The 13,818-nt window shown below is 26.4% G+C and overlaps 1 protein-coding gene across 1 annotated transcript in view; it reads right to left on the minus strand.

Annotated features, from left to right (window-relative positions):
- The window catches only part of LOC122500363, a 524,819-nt gene extending 520,502 nt beyond the window's left edge, over positions 1–4,317 (minus strand). Inside the window, exon 1 of the mRNA XM_043609264.1 lies at positions 3,897–4,317. The gene's annotated coding sequence lies outside the window, so the exon portion shown is untranslated. The remainder of the gene's footprint in view (positions 1–3,896) is intronic.
- Positions 4,318–13,818: the final 9,501 nt, after the last annotated feature.

Here is a 13,818-nt window from a genome sequence, read left to right on the forward strand (position 1 = left end):
TCATTTCCTGTCTTCTCTTGTCTTTTAACAGGTTTCAGACTTTCAGATAAGTTGTTAACCAAGAAGTCCTACACAATTATTCAGTTTCCTCCCTTTTATGTGCCTCTTTGCTTCTATTTCAAACTTGTTAAAATAATCATTTTCACTATGAATTCCGCTCGTTTCTTTCATTGAGAAACAAAAATTTTACACTTGTTGAAATTGTTTTTCAAATTAAAATTTGATATCTGTTGGGGCTTTGTAATTCAATTTTCAGAGGGGAAAATGTTTTTCTTTTATTTCAACTCTCTTGATCTGAATTAGTGTTTTTTTTTATTAATTTTACCATTAGTCCAAATACTGGGTTACGACGCTTTTCCTCATTTCAAATTCCCTGACTTTTCCAGGTGTTCCAGGTTAAAAAACGGAATTTTTCCAGGTTTTTAAAACTACATTTATATTTTACAAAATTTTATTTCTAATTTAAATTTAATTTTAATTTTTAATTTAATTTTTAATTTTACCAAACTCCCTGCTTTCCAGACAAAACGATTTTTTTCCTGTTCAATTACATTTATTTATGAATTTCTTTAATTGTAAAATTACTCGAAAACATCAATAACTTTGTTTTTAAATGAATATTTAACCATTAATTTTTTTACAGAAATTGAGATTTTCAAAAATTTTAAATTCAATAACATATAAGAATATTATTATAAAACTTGATACTATCATTATTTTATATTATCAAAATATTATTACTGTAAATTCTTCAAAATTATTTTCAATTCAATTCAATTCTTCCTTAAATCAATTTTTTTAAATAATTTTTGAAAAAGTTCTTCTTTGAGAATTTTTAAATCCATTTGTTTACAATTCAATTTTACCTAAAATTTCGATTATTTTGACATTCTTCAATTAAATAAATTAGAAATTAAAAATTTCAAATACCTTAAAAAAAAAATTCCATTAAACTTTTTGAGAAAAATTAATTCTAAATTTCGGTAAAAATTTTGTCAAGAATTTAATTATTTTTATAGATAATAAAATCATTGGCAGGAATTCAATTATTCTCAAAAATATGAATAAAATTCTTCGAAATAATTCAATTATTTTCAAAATTGATAAAATTCTCAGCAAGAATTCAATTATTTTCAAAAATTATAAAATTCTTTGTAAATATTCAATTATTTTCAATATTAATTTTTACGTAATTTCGATTATTCTGACATTCTTCAATTAAATATATATTGGAAAATAAAAACATGAAGAATTAAAGAAAAATTCAATTAAACTTTTTCATAAAATGAATTCTATAGAATTGTTAATAAAAAAGTACGAAAAGTTCTAATTTTTAAAGATTTTAATTTGTAACCTTTTAAAAATTCAATTATTTCTAGAATTTACGCTATATTGCTTTCAATATTTAATAATAATCTAAAAATTTAACTGAAATTTATTTTTAAATTAGTTTTTATTAAAAAATTCTGCGAGAATTCAATTATTTAAATACAAAAATAAATATTTTATTAAATAATTTAATGTTTCTTAAAATTGAATTTTCATAAAGAATTTTATTAAACAAATTTTTAAATAATTGAATTCTCCTGGACATATTTTAATCTGGACATTTTTTTCAATAAAATGGTTTCCTTTATTTTCTAAAAATTCAAAAATTTTTAGTTTAATTTTCAATTAAATTTTCTATAATTGACGAATATAATTTATAAACATTTTTTTTCTTTATTTTTAACAAACTTTGAATTTTATTGCAACAAATTGAAATTAAGAAATAGAATTGATGCAAATTATTTCCTTATGAAAATTGAGAATTTTCTAGAAAAATAATAAGAAACGGGAATGTTTAATGTTTTTCTTCCCAAAAGAAAAAAATGAGTTTGTAAACAATATTGTTATTGAGACATAAAAATTAATTTTTATTAGAAAATTCTACGAAAATTTAATTATTTAAGTACAAAAGTTAATCATTTATTTAATAATTAAATGTTTCTTAAAATTTAATTCTTATAAAGAATTTTATTAACAAATTTTTAAATAATTGAATTCTTTTGACAAATTTAAATAAAATTTTTTAAAATAATAAAATAAAAACAAATTCATGTAAATTCAATTTTTAATAATTAAAATTCCTGTAAAATTTTCATTATTTTAGAAAATAATTGAATATTTGTGTAGAACTCTGTCAAAATTGCTTTTAAATAATTGAATTTTTTTAGAAAAATTTTATTAAAATAATAGATACCCAAATTATTAAATTAAGAAAAATTTTAGACAATATTTAAAATTTTGGAATGAATTTTATTAAAATTTTTGAAAATAATTGAATTTTATTACTTTCGCAAATATTTGAATTTTATTACTTTCGCAAATATTTGAAATTTTTGAATGAATTTTATTAAAATTTTTGAAAATAATTCAATTTCATTACTTTTGCAAATAATTAAATTATTATTGATGAGTTTTATTATTTATGAAAATAATTGAATTATTGAGAAGAAACTTATAAAAAAATTTGTAAATATTTGAATTCCTGTGAAATTTTTAATATTTATGAAAATAATTAAAAGTTTGGGTAGAATTCTATTAAAATTGTTTTTAAATTATTGAATTCGTTGTGTCATTTTATTAAAATAGTAGATATTGAAAATCATTGAAATGATAAATTTTTTTGAAAATTTTAAACGCGATTGAATTTCGAATTCTTAATGAAAAAATTTATAAATTAAAATCTTTATATAAAAAAATGTTGTGACATTATGTTACTGAAATTACAACCGAAGAATGTGCAATTGATACGTAATATCGAGGACACTTATAGCGAGATGCAGCAGATTCAATAAGTTTCTTTGGTCAATTTATTAAGATAGGTGAAATGAACATCGACGTTTTGCCTCTATTGAACGTTGCTAAAGAAGCAACCCGTATATGCTACGTGAACAAACTTTGAGATAGAACGAGCCAATCGTGTAATAAATTCAATTAAAAGTCAATCCCTTGTAAACTTTGAAATTCAGTTAATCTACCCAATCAAAGCCTAAAGTACCAAACGATGAAATTTCATTTAAAAAAAAAAATGAAAAATCCCCACTTTTATAATTTTTACAATTTTCAATCATTCTCAAATATTTATTATTGCCACTGCTCTGAATTTTTTATATTCGTTATTTTAATAATAAATATAACATTTTAAACAATTACAAGTTGCATTTGCATAAAAATTGCAATTTTTCATAATTAATAGTAATAAAAATAAAAAATATTTATATAATTAATTATAACCCTACTAATAATAACAATAAAAATAAAAATTATAAAAATAAAAATTATAAAAATAATAACAATAATAATAATATTAACAATAATAGCAATAGTAATAACAACAGTAATAACAACAACAATAACAGTAATAATATTAATTATTAATTTCAGTAATTAAAAAAAAATTGTCCTAAAAATTACTTAGATTAATATATTAACAAACCACAATAAAATATTCATCTAAATAATAATAATTATTATTATAATTATAATTATAATAATAATACTACTAATAATAATAATAATAATTGCTATAATATTACTAATTAGAATAGAAACTAAAAATCCCAGCAGTGAACGTAAAAAGCAAAGTTATCTTAACCCAATTTTTTTCGTAAACTAATAGTACTTCTTTAATCCCTAAAGTTTGGGCAAACAGCAAAAAAACAACACTTTTTTTATCTGAATCTATTATTTCCCTAATTCAAAAACTTTAGGCAAACAATAAGAAAAAAAAGAAGGAGGTCAAGCACTTTGAAAGAGAAAAAAGAGAGAGGGAGAAATAGAGAGAGAGAGAGAGAGAGAGAGAGAGAGAGAGAGAGAGAGATAAAATTTCTTTCCACAGTTTCTAAAATTACCTTGCACTGTTATTGTAACTCTGCACACTCTGTTATTCCAAGGGTGGGCGATGAAAACACTCTCTTGATGGAAACCGATTGAGAAATAAAACTTAAGGATGTTAATATAATTGATCACTGTGAACAATCACCAGTATTGTCAGGTCCCTTTGTTTATTTTCACGAAAAAAAAGGTGACGACGACGACGACGACAAATGATAAATGCACTAAATTATTCTAAATCCTCTTATCTATATTGAGAGAGAGTGAGAGGAATGATGTTGAATTAAGGGGAGAGAATCAGATCGTAAAATAGAGGGAAGCGAGAGGGAGAGAAAGTTGATTTAAAATTCAAAAATAAAAAAAGAGATGATACAAAAAAAATGAAATTTTTATTTATAATGATGATGATGATGATCACAATAGAGAAAAATAAAAATTCAACACGATCGCGACGAGTATCACTCGTAAACTGAGTGCGGGTGTACTGAAGAGGAGACAATGGGAGGGTAAAAGAGGCAAAGGGTAGAAAATAGGGTGGAAAAGGGGGGTGGATTGCGCGACGAGTACGAAAAACGAGATGCTGAATCCGTATTGGCGCGCGCAGAAAATATCAAAAAATAATATCCATGGGATTTTGTTTTTCTTTTATGATTAATCGATCAATATTTTGGGATGAGAAAAACGAAAAACATTTTTTTGAGAAAAAAATAAAATCATTAGGTATCATAGTACTGATTTCCAGACAAAAAATTTCCCTTTTTCCTGATTTTAAACAATATTCTGATTCACTCTAAAAATAATTAGATATACTCAAAAAAATGTTCCATTACATTTATTAGGATTGCCACGCTTTTCCTCATTTCAAATTCCCTGACTTTTCCAGGTTAAAAAAAAGGAATTTTTCCAGTTTTGAAAAAAAAACAAAAAAACATTATAATAAACATTATTTACATTTATATTTTACCAAATTTTGTTTTTAATTTTAATTTAATTTCAATTTTAAATTTTATTTTTAGTTTTACCAAAATCCCTGATTTCCAGACAAAACGACTTTTTTCCTATTCTATTACATTTATTTACGAATTTCTTTAATTTTAAATTTACTCGAAAACATCAGTAACTTCGTTTTTAAATGAATATTTAATCATTTTATTTTACCATAGGAATTAAAATTCTTCAAAAGATTTAAATTCAATAACATATAAGAATATTATTATAAAACATGAAAATATCGATCACTCCGAGTCTTCGACTAGGAATAATCGCTTTCTTCATGTTTTATAATCATTAAAACTTGATACTATCATTTTTTTATATTATAAAAATATTAATACTGTAACTTCTTCAAAATTATTTTCATTTCAATTCAATTCTTCATTTCTAGAATTTTAAACTAAAATTCTTCTTTAAATCAATTTTTTTTAATAATTTTTGAAAAAGCTCTTCTTTGAGAATTTTTAAATCCATTTGTTTACAATTCAATTTTACCTAAAATTTCGATTATTTTCACATTCTTCAATTAAATAAATTAGAAATTAAAAACTTGAAATAATTAAAAAAAAAAAGTTCTATCAAACTTTTTGAGAAAAATTAATTCTAAATTTCCTTAAAAATCTTGTCAAGAATTTAATTATTTTTATAGATAATAAAATCATTCGCAGAAATTCAATTCTTCTCAAAAATATAAATAAAATTCTTCGAAATAATTCAATTATTTTTAAAATTGACAAAATTTTTCGCATGAATTCAATTATTTTCAAAATTGATAAAATTCTCAGCAAGAATTCAATTATTTTCAAAAATGATAAAATTCTTTGAAAATATTCAATTTTCAATATTCATTTTTACATAATATCTATTATTCTGACATTCTTCAATTAAATATATAATATTAGAAAATAAAAACATGAAGAATTAAAGAAAAAATCAATTAAACTTTTTTATAAAATGAATTCTACAGAATTGTTAATCAAAAAGTACGAAAAGTTCAAATTTTCAATGATTTTAATTTGAAACCTTTTCAAAATTCAATTATTTCTAAAAATTAAGGTTATATTGCTTTCAATATTCAATAATAATCTAAAATTTTAACTGAAATTTATTTTTAAATTAGTTTTTATTTAAAAATTCTACGAGAATTCAATTATTTAAATACAAAATAAATATTTTATTAAATAATTGAATGTTTCTTAATAATTAGTTTATTCAGACAGTACAGTCTATTACATGAAAAAAAAGTATAGAATCTTTACAAAAAAAGTAACTCATACATTTGCATTCCAACATTTTACATTCTAGACACACACTTGCAACATTTCCAAAATCATTTTAACAAAATCCTTACAAATTTTAACATCTTCTGAAGACAAAATCGCGCGCCAAAAGGTTCCTTGATTTGAACAAGCTGTTATTTGTGGAAAGAACTTGCTTTTGATATTTTCGAAGTGGGGACATACATTAAGAAAATGATTTAAATCCACGCTCTCACCAAAGCAAAACATACACCGGTCCGAATTAAAAATCCTATATCTTTTCATAAATAAATTGATGAAGTCTACATGACTATTGGCAAGACGCAATTGGGCAAAACCTCTTTTATAGTTCAAATTCATTCTCCTCAGAATATAAGGTTGCACACCTTGATGTAAGTCAAGATGTGGCCAGACCTGCAAGCACCTAGAGCGAGATCTAGCATCTAAGTCACTTTTTAGTTGTGCTCTCATGTAGGCACTCAATACCTCCCCTGCACACCGAGCCATGTCATTCAATGAAGCTTCTTCCCATAACTTTAAATGACCACTTGTTTCAAAAAAATGCTTCAATTGAGAAAACCAGTTTAAACGACCAGAATTTTTTGTACGCGACAAAACTATGAGTCTCTCTAGACACTGTCTTGGAAACCGTGAAGAGACCATATGAGAAATTTTTTCTATCCAAGACAGTATCCTAGCCAAAACTACACAAGAAAATGGGGGTCTACCCACTTCTAATCTTACCGCATAGTTCGGCGTGCAAGATGGTAAATGAAGCAACTCTTTAAAAAACCCCAATTGGATCTTCTCCAGGTTACCCAGACAGGACAGCCCCCATATCTGAATACCGTACGAACTTGAACTATTTACCAAACTTTCCAATAATTTAATGTAAGCTGCCCAAGAGTCAATTTTAAGTTCATTTATAATTTTCATAACGGCACATTTCGCTGCATTAGCTGAGTTAGTAAATTTTTTCGAAGCGGATTCGTATTTACAATTATCGCTGAAGATCACGCCTAAATAATTATAGCTCTTCACCACTTCAATTTTTTCCTCTCCCAATTTAAACGACTTAAACCTTCCCGCCTTATTATTGGCGTTTGTACGAAAAATTACTACCTTCGTTTTAATAGGATTAATATTTAGACCGTTCAACTCGCAATACCTTCTTAACGCCTCTAACTTTTTGCTAAGCTCCACAGGGGTATCCGCAAGGAGCACCAAGTCGTCCGCGTAGGCCAAAATAAGAATCTCTAACACTCTATTTACTGAAAGACCCCTGCAACCGTGTTCCCGCAAATATTTTTCAAGATCACTAATGTATAAAGAAAACAACAATGGACTCAAGGTATCACCCTGCAGAACACCCTGTGAAACCCTTACAAATTCGGTGTTGCCTGTCTTAGTCTTGATGCAAGCATATGCCTTCTCATAAAAATCCCTTATAACATTAATTAATTTTGAACTCATTCCCAGAGTACTCAATTTAACCCATAATAAATCATGCGGGACTGACGGGAAAGCGCTTTTAAAATCGACAAAGGCAGCGTACACTGCTCGTTTCGGATGTCTCAAATGAATCTGGATCAATGATTGTAAAGTAAAAAGATTATCCAGACAACCACGCCCCCTTCTAAATCCCGACTGAAATTCCGGAATCAAATCGCCTGCTTCACTCCAGCTAATCAGCCTTTCCGATAAAATTTGAGTAAAAATCTTAACGATATTATTTACCAATGTTATTGGCCTATAATTATCCGGATTACCGCTATCCCCTCCCTTGGGCAACATGGTCGTGGATAGAACACCCCATGCCGACGGAATTTTTTCTAAAGAAAATATTTTATTAAACATTTGTTCTAAGTAGAATATCCAATTTTCTGGCAATCGTTTATAAAAACTATAATTAATTAAATCCACACCAGCAGCTTTTTTATCTTTACATTTATTAAGACTTAGAAGTAACTCATCCCTTGTTATTAATCCATCCAACATGGGGTGACCTATATGCTCTTCGATAGGACGACTTATTAATTTTATTGGAAACATATTTTTTAAGTACTGAAGCCAAATGTCTTTATCAATCAAATTAATATTGTTTTTTCTTATGCGCTTTTTATTGATAATAGACCAAAAGGAAAATGAATCTCGAGTATTTGCAATTTTATCTATTAAATTATTTTCAAAAATCTTTCTTTTATATTGCAAAAGTTTCAAATATTCTTTTTTACTTTTATTAAAAGCTTCCCTTCCTATAATATCATCGTTCTTCTGAGAATTTTGAAAATCCACCACCATGTTACTTCTAGCAGAATGACATTCCGAATCAAACCATACTTTATCCTTCAGTCTAATCACATTTCCATCATTATTCTTTTTGACATTAATCATATTCAATTCTTTTGCGACATCTACAATGGTATCAATTAAATTTTTATTTAAAACATCAACATTTTCATCTACCCTTGATACTTCATCTCTCCATCTCATCTTTTCCTCAAAATTCAAACTACAATCTACATTAAAACGAAGACTAACACATTCTGAAGTAAAATCTGATTCATATTCACTATTCATTAACTGCTTCTCCCAATTCACATACATAACAATAGGTAGATGATCTGACATTGTCAAAATAGGTAAAACTTTAAAATCAATCAAATAAGAAAAACCATCTATCGAAGTCCATAAAAGATCAATTACACTTGAACCCAAATGATTACTGAACGTAAATTGAGCTGGCGAATCACCTTTTGATCTACCATTTAAGAGCCAAAGACTGTTATTGCTCATAAAGCACTCTAACTGTTTACCCCTACCGTTTACAATCAAGTCCTTCGAGTGTCTCTCTGCTGAGAATGCGTCACAATCCAGAAAGATAGATTCTTCCAACAGGTTCAGCTCTCCCACTCTACAGTTGAAGTCCCCACCTAAGTAAATCGGAAGTTGGGGGAATCTCTCCCTAATAGAAGATAACATTATATTCAACGACTCTAAGAATTTGCCAACATTAGCTGAAGGGGCAAGATAAACAATTCCCAAAATAAATTCAAATTTTTTATCATTAATCTTGACAATAATAATTTCTGGAGTAGAAAAAAACAATTGAGGGGAAAATAATTTACCACTAAGAACCACTAGAATACCTCCCTTTGCTCTTCCCTTATTTGCTTCTCTGAGTGCTGGAGAGTGGAACCACACCATATCACTGGAAAACACAGAGTTCCACACCGACGGCGTTTCTATCCACGTTTCGAGTAAACATAAAATATCCTCTTGATTGAAATAAGTATCAATATCCTTTAGATTGGCAAATCCATGCAAATTCCATATGATCACTTTAGAGGTTGGAGCGGAGTAGTAATTATTCCGTGGAATCCCGCTCTTAGTTTGCTTCTTTTTTGTTCCTAAGTTGTTGTCTGTTTGAGGGGGGGTTCTGTCGGTCTTGGTGACAAAAAAGGTATCATGCTTTGATTGTTTTTGTCTTCCGCCAAAAGATCCCTGTTTGAAAAGCGACCCCTTCTCTTCGATGCCATCTCCTCTGTCAATCTATCCTTATCGTTCCCCTCGTCCCCCACTTTACGCTTTCTTGCTGACTTCAAAAGCGTCTCTATATCACCAGGAAAAATTTCCCTCTCCCCTACAAATAGCCTATTCTTCTTGATGCTAGCATCCAGTCCGGCTCTAAGTAGGAGGTCCTCCTGCTTGCGTAATTCCTTTCTTTCCTCCCTCTCTTGCTTAGAACGATCGTTGGCTATACTGAGCTTTAGCCTGTTAAATTCCGCCAATTTTGTAAAGACAAGCTTTACCCATCTCGGGGCAATAAATCTAACAAGGACCGGACGATTGCCTTTGATTTTTCCTAATTTAAAAACATCTGCTATCGCGACTTCCGGAATATTCAATTTAATATTTTGGAAAATTGTTGTTATTGTAGCGAGTAGGTCTGTGTCCTCATTGTCTTTCATACCAAAAATAATAATATTGTTCGCTCTGTTTCTACGCTCAAAACTTTCAACATTCAGTTCGATTTGATTAATTTTGTGATGAATTTTATTCATATCCTCTCTAATACCTCTGGATATACCACACGCCTCCTGCACTTCAATCCGTGTTTCTTTTTGCGACTCCTTAAGGTCTTCAATACTCTTTACGAGACTTTTGATAGACCCTTCCAAATTAAACTCCTCCATTTTAATCAGAGCTGAATAATAGATCTGCACAGAGGCCGAAAAAATCCACCGCTCAACACTGAACAGGAAAAAGAAGTCTACTTAACCCGCAAAATGCACTTCAAGCTTTCAGTTCTCACTACACTCACTTTTTAAACAAATTTAGTAAGGTAGCACAAAATAAGGTAAATAAAACAGTACAATCAGAAATTTTAATCACCAGAACGAACACAAACACGTCTACTCGCTACCGAGACTCAAAGTCAACTCCTGAATGTTTCTTAAAATTGAATTTTCATAAAGAATTTTATTAAACAAATTTTTAAATAATTGAATTCTCTTGACAAATTTTAATAAAATTTTTAAGAATAAGTTTATTTTTCGGAAAAATGATTAAAATTTGATTAAAAATAATTGAATTTCTCCAAAGAGAAAAGAGTTCTAAAAAAATTTTTTTTATAAGTGTTTTTGAAAATAATTGAAATTTTGCCAAGAATTTTATTAAAATTTTTGAAAATAGTTTAATTTCGGAGAAAAATTTATGAAGATTATTGAAATTTTGACGAGAATTTTTGTAAATTTTTTAACATAATTGAATTTCTGCAAAGAATTATATTATTTTTGAAAATAATTGAATTCTTGAGACGAATTTAAATACAAATTTTTAAGAATAATTTCATTTTTTCTAAGAATTTGATTAAAATTGAAATAAAAATAATTGAAATTCTGCTATGAGTTTTATTATTTATGAGAATAATTGAATTCCTAAAAAAATTTTATTTTTTACGAAAATAATTGATTCTCTGTAAAAAAAATTGTATAGTTTATGAGAAAAATGGAATTATTGCGAAGAAATTTCTAACAAATTTGAAAATAATTGAATTCTTTGTAAATAATTGAATCCTGTCATATTTGTATTATTTGTGAAAATAATTAAATTGTTTTCGTAGAATTTTATTTCAATTTGTTTTAAATAATTGAATTCTTTTGGAAAATTTTATTACAATAGTAGATATTGAAAATCATTGAATTGAAGAAAATTTTCGAAAGTAATTGAAATTTTGACAAAAGTTTTTTTAAACTTTTAAACATAATTGAATTTTAGCAATCATTTGTAACTTTTTATGAAAATAATTAAATATATGCGTAGAATTTTATTAAAATTTTTAAAAATAATTGAATTCTTTAGTAAATTTTTATTAAAATAGTAGATATATTGAAAATTTTTTAAAATAATTGAAATTTTGCCAAGAATTTTATTAAAATTTTTGAAAATATTTGAATTTCGGAGAAAAATTTATAAAGATTATTGAAATTTTGACGAGAATTTTTGTAAATTGTTGAACACAGTTAAATTTCGGCGAAGAATTATATTACTTTTTAAAATAATTGAATTCTTGAGACGAACTTTATTAAAATGTCTTTTTAAATTATTGAATTTCTTTGATGAATTTTAATAAAATTTTTAAGAAGAATTTCATTAAAATTGTATTAAAAATAATTGAAAGTCTGAGATGAGTTTTATTATTTATGAAAATAATTAAATGTTTGCGTAGAATTTAATAATTATTTTAAATAATTGAATTCTATTGAAAAATTTTATTAAAGTAGTAGATTTATTAAAAATCATTGAATTGAGGAAAGTGTTTGAAAATAATTGAAATTTTGCCATGAATTTTATTAAAATTGTTGTAAATAATTGAATTTCTAAGAAGAATTTTACTACTTTTGAAAATAATTGAATTTCTGCAATCATTTGTAATTGCTTCAAAATTCAATTTCTTTTAGTGTTTTTAATTAAAATTCTTCTATAAATCCATTATTTTTAATAATCAATTAAAAATATATATTAAAAAATTGAACTAATTTCAGAAGAATTGGAATAATTAAAATTTTTCAAAAATCTACGTTCTTTAAGACGATTGAAAATTGAAATTTAACAAAATTTCAAATTAAAATCTTTTGAAATTCATCTATACTTATGAAAATTGTAAAACTAACTCTTTTAAAATTCAATTAATTTTAGAATATTTATGTAAAATTAGATTTCAAGAATAAACTTTAGAAAATAACAATTTTCCAGGATTTCGATCAAAATTCCCTGACTTTTCCAGGTTTTTTCAAGGTTTATAAAATTCCTTGACACTTCCAGGTTTTCCAGGTTTCCAGGTTGCGTGGCAACTCTGAATTTATTTACAAATTTCTTCAAAAGTTAAATTATTCACAAACATCAATAACTTCTTTTTTAAATAAATATTTAATTATTATTATTTTTCCATAGGAATTAATATTTTTAAAACATGAAGAAAGTGATCACTCCGAGTCGTAGACTCGGAGTGATCACTTTCTTCATGTTTTTATAATAATTAAAAATTTAAAGTATTTTTTGTCTTTAAAAAAACAACCTAATTAAAAGACTTGAATTGACTATTACTCAGTAATAAACAGTTTGTAAAAATATTTTTCTCCAAAAGGCATTTTTTTAAATATTAACGATTCCAATTATGACTGCGTTTTGAAAAGCTTTCTGTTTTCATCTTTCAAAAACAGAAAGAAAAAAAACTGCTCTCGAAAGTCTCGAAAACGAGGCGTTTCCGATGATCGTTTATCCCGAGGATCGTCAAGACATTCGAGTCAATTAAAACTTTCGTTTTATCGAAAGGAGCAAAGATAGAGGAAAGCTGGCTTCTTCTTTGATATATAGAAATGTATAAGAGAGTAAGTTATAGAAAGATTGAGGGGATCACATAAAGACTTTTCAGATTTCAGTTAGTGGAACTATACTTTTAATCCCCGAACTATATCTCAACATTATGAATATCAAATATTATAATAAACGCAAATAGAAAATTTTATATTCCAACAAAAGGGCAATTCAAGTTCGACCATTTTTTTCAAACATCTTTTCATCGAACTAAAAATATCATTGTATAGGTGAATTATTATTTCACTATTGGAAAATATTCATTAAAATTTAATGCAATTTTTAATTATATATTAACAATTGATTTCACATTTAAATTTAAAATTTAAATTCAGGGAAAAATCAGGAATTTTTATTAAAAGAGAAGTAAGCCGCGCGCGAATTGTGGATAGTAAAAATAATAATAAATAATAAATAATAAATAAAATAAAAAAAATCTTAAAGAAGGTATTTTCTATAGAAAAAAAATTGTTCCCCAGCCTCTGAAAATAATAATATTGAACCCCATTTTCCATCGCTTTTAGTATACTTATATATAGAAGTGCCATTAAAAAAACAATTTTCATGAAAAAGACGATAAAATTACTTTTGAAGGAAAGTGCGGAGCTTACAGGTGACTGGACCCAGAAAGTTGAGCACTGCCCGGAAATATTTCATATAAGGGAAACCAGGAATTATTCAATATCTCTGGAATCCTTTGACGCATCTCCCTTCTCTCAGTCATTCTCAACTCAAGCCACAGTCTTTTATCATTTTTTCCCTCTCCCTCTCTTCATTCTTTCCTTCTTCTTCTTCCTCTTCCTCTTCT

This window comes from Leptopilina heterotoma, unplaced genomic scaffold (genome assembly GCF_015476425.1).
Source record: "Leptopilina heterotoma isolate Lh14 unplaced genomic scaffold, ASM1547642v1 Lhet_183, whole genome shotgun sequence".
Lineage (NCBI taxonomy): Eukaryota > Metazoa > Arthropoda > Insecta > Hymenoptera > Figitidae > Leptopilina > Leptopilina heterotoma.